The sequence below is a fragment of the Nelumbo lutea genome, chromosome 1 (genome assembly GCF_056320005.1).
Source record: "Nelumbo lutea isolate HS-2025 chromosome 1, American lotus-T2T, whole genome shotgun sequence".
In the NCBI taxonomy this organism is placed as follows: domain Eukaryota; kingdom Viridiplantae; phylum Streptophyta; class Magnoliopsida; order Proteales; family Nelumbonaceae; genus Nelumbo; species Nelumbo lutea.
In genome coordinates, this window is record NC_142684.1 from 38,232,293 (window position 1) to 38,238,292 (window position 6,000).

The window sequence follows — 6,000 nt, forward strand, 5'->3', positions numbered from 1 at the left end:
AGGGGAGATCTTTTGAACAACCAGAGGAGCAATTGAGAATTCGGATCAGAACTCAGATCTGAGTTCAGATCTGAATTCTGCTATTGCAGATCTGCAACAGTTCAGATCTGAGTTCCTCTGAACTCAGACCTGAACTGATGAAATTTTGAGGGGAATTGGGTGTCATCACCACCCCAATTCACCCTAGGGCACTTCTGCTATTCCCCAAAAACAATTTGGTAGCAATAACTGAAGGTAAGGCAATTGAGATTTCAGATCCGAACTCAGACTTGAGTTCAGACCTGAACTCTGCTATAGCAGAACTGCAATACTCAGAAAAAAAAAAATATCTGTTCTCAGCCCTTTATTATTCTTTTCTTTCATTGCAAAAAGAAAAAAAAATATATTTAGATAGTGAAAAAAAAAAGAGAGAGAAAGAACCATGGAAACCAAGGATTCGGATCAGAACTCAGATCTGAGTTCAGATCTGAGTTCTGCTGTAGCAGATCTGCAACAGTTCAGATCTGAGTTCTCTTGAACTCAGACCTGAACTGATGTAAATTTAAAGGATAATTGGGGGTTATCGTCACCCCAATACACCCTACAAAAAATCTGCTATCTCCCAAAAACAATTGGATAGTCATGGTTGAAGAAATTCGGATCTGCAACCACCTAGATCTGAACTGGGGTTGTGAACAGAGCAGGATATAGGGCATACTTTGCTGTATTAAATAACTTGTACTCCGATCTATCTGAGCTGATTTGGTTGAAGAAAAGTATATTTAATCTGAGAATTTTTTTATGCCTCAAGAGATTTCATGAAAAGTGGCACTTCCACACCATTTTTCTATTAGAGTTCAGACCTATAGCAGGGCTACTATAGCAGACCTGCTACAGCAAGACTGAACCAGGGTAGGTTTTGAACAGGTTTGTATTACAATTAACATTACTAAATTGGCATTGTGAATTGTCCTGGGCTGATCTTTGAAATTTTTTTTCAAGATAGATAGCTCTGATTTCAGCTGTGCATGAATAGAAAGTCTAGTAGATCTGAATGGGTGTGTGCAGCCGTGTGTACTACATTCCAATAAGTGTATACTCCATCAAGGGCTACATTGATGGAGCCATGTTTCTTCTCTTGATACTTGATTGTTCCATCCTTAGTTTCAGTTTTAATGTAGCTTATGCAAATCAAATTTCTCTTCTTCTTTTGGTTCTAAAAAAAATATATATATAAATAAATAAATAAGTAAATCTCAAAATGAGTTCAGATCTGAATTGCATTCATCAATCAGACCTGCACTCATCCAAAAAGATTTTGGTTGCATTGCTGTATTTTGTTTTAGTTTTCTTCCTTTAAAAAAAAAGAAAAGAAAAGAAAAGAAAAATAGAAAAAGAAAAGAAAAAGAAAATAAGATCCCAGCAGCCACACCATGGTGAATACAGGTCTGATTTCAGATCTTTTCACTACTGATTGATTTCGGTTTTGTGCAGATCTGTATACAGCATGTTTCATTGCTAATATCAGTAGATTATCCTGCTGAATTGCTCAGTTTTAGTATGGCTACTCCATCTGGTGTTTGGTGATGCATAGCTCATCAAAACAGTGGGCTCAGATCTGATATTTAGTAGCCTTCCAATATGGAAATCAGACCTGAGCACAACTGTACTGTTATCAGCAGCTGCAATTATATTTATTGTTGTTCTCAGTGGCTTCTGAGATTTCAGAGCTGATCTCAATTTTGTGTAGAACTGATGTCTGAATTGCTATCAATCCTTTGTACATTGACTTCAGTTTAGTGTATTGACCTTCAGTAGCACAGAAGAGCCTTTTAATATGAAACTTAGACCTGAACACAATCACTGCTGATCCGCACTTGGCTGTCCTCAGTAGCTGCTAAGATTTCATAACTGTATATTACTGTTCTCAGTAGCTACTGAGATTTCAGCTCTCAGCAGTTTAGATCTGTGTAATTAAATCCTGTCCCTGATTTCAGCAATATAAAGAAGAGGAATTTGTAAACTGTTGTTCTACTCAGAGATTATTGAATTCAGACCTGTTTGTAAATTGCTACTGAATTCTGTATATTGAATAAAATGTTGATATGCTTTTAGTTAGCTGCATTTATTTATTTTAGGATGTAGGTTTGTATATTCCAATACTTCACTTTACATTTTCAGTTGTAATAGGATTAGTTATTTATTTTCTTTTGTGAATATTGGCCTTTTTATTGCTTTGACCTTTACAGTTTATGACAAGCAGACCTGAACTGGAAGAGATCCTTTACGACCCGGAGATTGAACGGACTCTCCGTGTCCGTTTGAGAGCTGCTAAGCAAGTCAGACAAGAAGCACAAGAAATGGCTGAACAAAGAACTATGATGGATTATGCCAAGCCCACCCTCACCGGGACTGTCTCCAGCATTATCAGGCCAACTTTTGCTGCCAATAACTTCGAAATTAAACCGGCCATAATCCAAATGATACAAAATACGGTTCAGTTTTGTGGTATGGCCCATGAGGATCCGAATGCCCATATTGCTAACTTCTTGGAAATCTGTGACACCTTCAAACACAATGGGGTAAGTGATGATGCCATCCGGCTGAGGTTATTCCCATTTTCTTTGAAGGATAAAGCCAAAGCTTGGTTGAACTCATTACCGGCAGGATCTATAGCCACATGGGACGAAATGGCCAGTCATTTTTTCTCTAAATATTTTCCCCCTTCTAAAACTGCTAAAATGAGGAATGACATCACTACTTTTTTCCAGCAAGAGGGGGAATCTCTCTATGAGTCCTGGGAACGTTACAAGGAGCTACTAAGGAGGGTTCCTCACCATGGCCTTCCGATTTGGCTGCAGGTGCAAACATTTTATAATGGTCTGACCGATTCAAACAAGACCATCTTAGATGCAGCAGTTGGGGGCTCCATAAACAATAAGACTCCCGAGGTTGCCCATGCACTCATCGAGGAGATGGCAGCCAATAACTACCAATGGCATTCAGAAAGGACACCAGTTAGAAAGCAGCATGGCCTTCATAATGTGGATACATACACAGCTCTCTCTGCACAAATAGGAGCACTTAGCAAAAAATTTGATGAGATGCAGATGGCAGCTATGCATGTACAGTATGATAAGTGTGGGGGAGGCCATGATAGCACTGAATTCCAAGTTGGCAGTCAGACTTTTCAGTCCACAGAACAAGTAGACTTTGTTGGCAACTTTACAAGACAGCCAGGAAATCAGTACCATCATGCCCATAACCCCGGATGGAGAGGCCACCTGAATCAGCATGCACCTAAGCCTTTCCACCAAAACTTCCATCAGCCGGAACCGAAATCTAACTTGGAGGAGCTGATGACCAAGTTCATAGCTAGTGCGGAAAATAGATTTCAGAAAAACGAAACATCGATAAGGAACTTGGAAACTCAGGTTGGGCAACTGGCACAGATGATTTCAGAAAGGGCTCCGGGTACCTTACCTAGTAACACCATGGTAAACCCAAGGGAACAAGAGGCTGTTGGGAGAATTCCCAATTCAGATACTTAGTCATAAACTGTCTTACTTGCTTTTTGTTTTTATTTTTCATAGCATTTAAGTTTAGTTAGTTTTTCTTAGAATTTAATTGAATAAAGATACTGATCTCCTCTTCTAGTTTGCAAGTGATTTCTAGCAGAAGAAGTTTTCCACTGACAACATATTGCAGAATTTAAGAATGATCTTCAGGGAAGTCCTCTAAATACCTCCTATTACTTGATGATGCTCTTGCTAGTTTTATTGTTACTGCCTAACACTACGAACATTGAGGACAATGTTCATCTTAAGTGTGGGGAAGTGAGCCCGAGGCTAGGGTATGGGGGCTGAAACCATGCACCCCAACACACATATGCAGGCAACGACATAACCAAAAAAAAAAAAAGACTTGAACCCCTCAAGTTCATTACTATTTATTTGATGATTTTTTTAAGAAGGAATTCAATGAGTTGAGGGAGACTGATGTACTTGTTAAGTTTTTATTCTTGTGAATGACCCAATTTGATATATGCATGAGAAAAGGGGAGCTGAATATGCCTTTCAGCATGACTAGCCCTAACTTCCTTCATGTGTATGGAAGCCCTTGATTTCATTGTTAATGGTCAAGAGAGCTAGTGCACATCTGAAGTGCTAATTCTTGAGGTTCAATAATTGCAAAGAAGGACAAAAGCCCAAATTGACTCCGCTATTTTGAGTTGAATAGTAAAACTAGCAGCTCAGAACATGAGTCCTACCTCAAGTAAGTGACCAGTGTGAGATGGAGCATAAGATGCACTCACACCAAAAAAAAAAAAAAAAAAGAAGAAAAGAAAAGAGAGAGAAAAGTGTGTGAGATGGAGCATAAAATGCACTCACACCGAAAAAAAAAAAAAAAAAAGAAAAGGGTGAGATGGAGCATAAGATGCACTCACCCTTAGAAATAAGTAATTGTGGTGACAACCGAGGTTCAAAGGGGCACTCTAAAGTTGAACTCTCATTGAGATTTAGTTACAGATGTGAAACTTAGTGAAATTTGATTATTAACCTTGACAATTAAGGAGCTGATTTATATATGAATTAGGAGTGAAGGCTAGACTATGATGAAATTCATATTCTCCTTTCCTCGGATCTGATACATATCTTAAATGGTAATTTACAAGAATAAGAGTTGAGCACTTACAAAAGTTCCCCGACTACTCAATGCATTTCTATCTTAAAAAAGTTCACCAGGTAAATGGTGAGAACAGAAGGGGGGAATGTTAAGTTTATGGCTGATGTCTTTGCTTGAGGACAAGCAAAAGCTTAAGTGTGGGGGTATTTGATGAACTTACAATTTATCTATAATTTTTGAGGACTTTAGCATGGATTTTTATGCCGGTTTTATTAATTTTTGCCTTAATTTAGCTTAATGCTAAGAATAGGTTCAGGGATAATCAATCCAAGAAAAGGAAGGAAAAAGGCAAGAAAAGAAGGTTCAAAAAGACCAATTTCAGTCCAGCCCGGTCGTGGAAGCAAGAGAGAGCACTTCGGCCCAAAAAGAGCAAGTGAATTCCTTGAGAAAACCCAATAAAATAAAGCCTAGCTATGAAGAGAATTCGGCCCAGCAAGGAAGGCTCATTTTTAGCCCAAATAACAGCCTAGAGTGTAACCCACATGAGCTCAAAAGCAAGCTAAGTTGTAGCCCAAATAGCAGCCCAAAGGGAGCTAGGGGCGGCAACTTCTAGGAGTTTCTTGAAGAGAAGGAGGGAGCACTCTAGAAGGTTCATGAGGGGTGTAATACACCCCATTCTAGAGGCTTCAAGAAGGGGCAAGAGCCCCCTTGAAAAACTATATAAGGAGGCCTCTAGGAGGGGAGAAAGTTGTTCAATTGCTTGAGAGGAAGGCTCTCCCACTCTTACAGGTTCGGCCACCTTGAGAGAAGAGAAGAGAAGAAGGCTAGGCGCAAGGAAGAAGAAGAAGAAGGGCTGAAGGAAGTTCAAGACAAGCAAGCTAGAAGAAGAAGGTGAGTTCGAATTGAGAGTTTGTGATTCAAAGATCTTCTGTAATAAATCATTTGTAGTTTCATTCTCTTTTGATTTGAATTCAGTTTCTTAGTTATATGTTCTTTCTTCTTTCTCCTTGTTTCCATTCTTCCTTGATGTATTTCAGCTTGTAAAATTTCAGTTCAGCAATCTAATTCTTTTTGATTCATTCAAATGGTCATGCATTGTATTTGAAGTTTCTTGAATAAGGGTGTGATTGTAGATTAATTCGGCCAACTAACCTTCAAAACTCAGATCTGAATTCTCAGATCTGAGATTGCAAGATCTGAATTGCTTGAAAGAGAATTCAGATCTGCAATTTTCAGATTGGGCGAATTAATCTACAGCTTGGAATTCCTAGAGTGCTTGAGAGAGACTCTAGGAATTCAGATCTACTATTCAAGAACTGAATTGAGTGCAAGGTTAGAGATAACTTGCACAATTCAATTGGTGATCAATTCAGATTTGAATTGATGCCTTAGAAG

General features: G+C 38.7%; 1 non-coding gene across 1 annotated transcript; it reads right to left on the reverse strand.

The window, feature by feature from the left end:
* Positions 1–2,717: 2,717 nt before the first annotated feature.
* Positions 2,718–2,824, reverse strand: LOC148874321 (small nucleolar RNA R71). Its single transcript, XR_016106310.1, has one exon. It is a non-coding gene; the product is annotated as a small nucleolar RNA R71 (small nucleolar RNA).
* Positions 2,825–6,000: the final 3,176 nt, after the last annotated feature.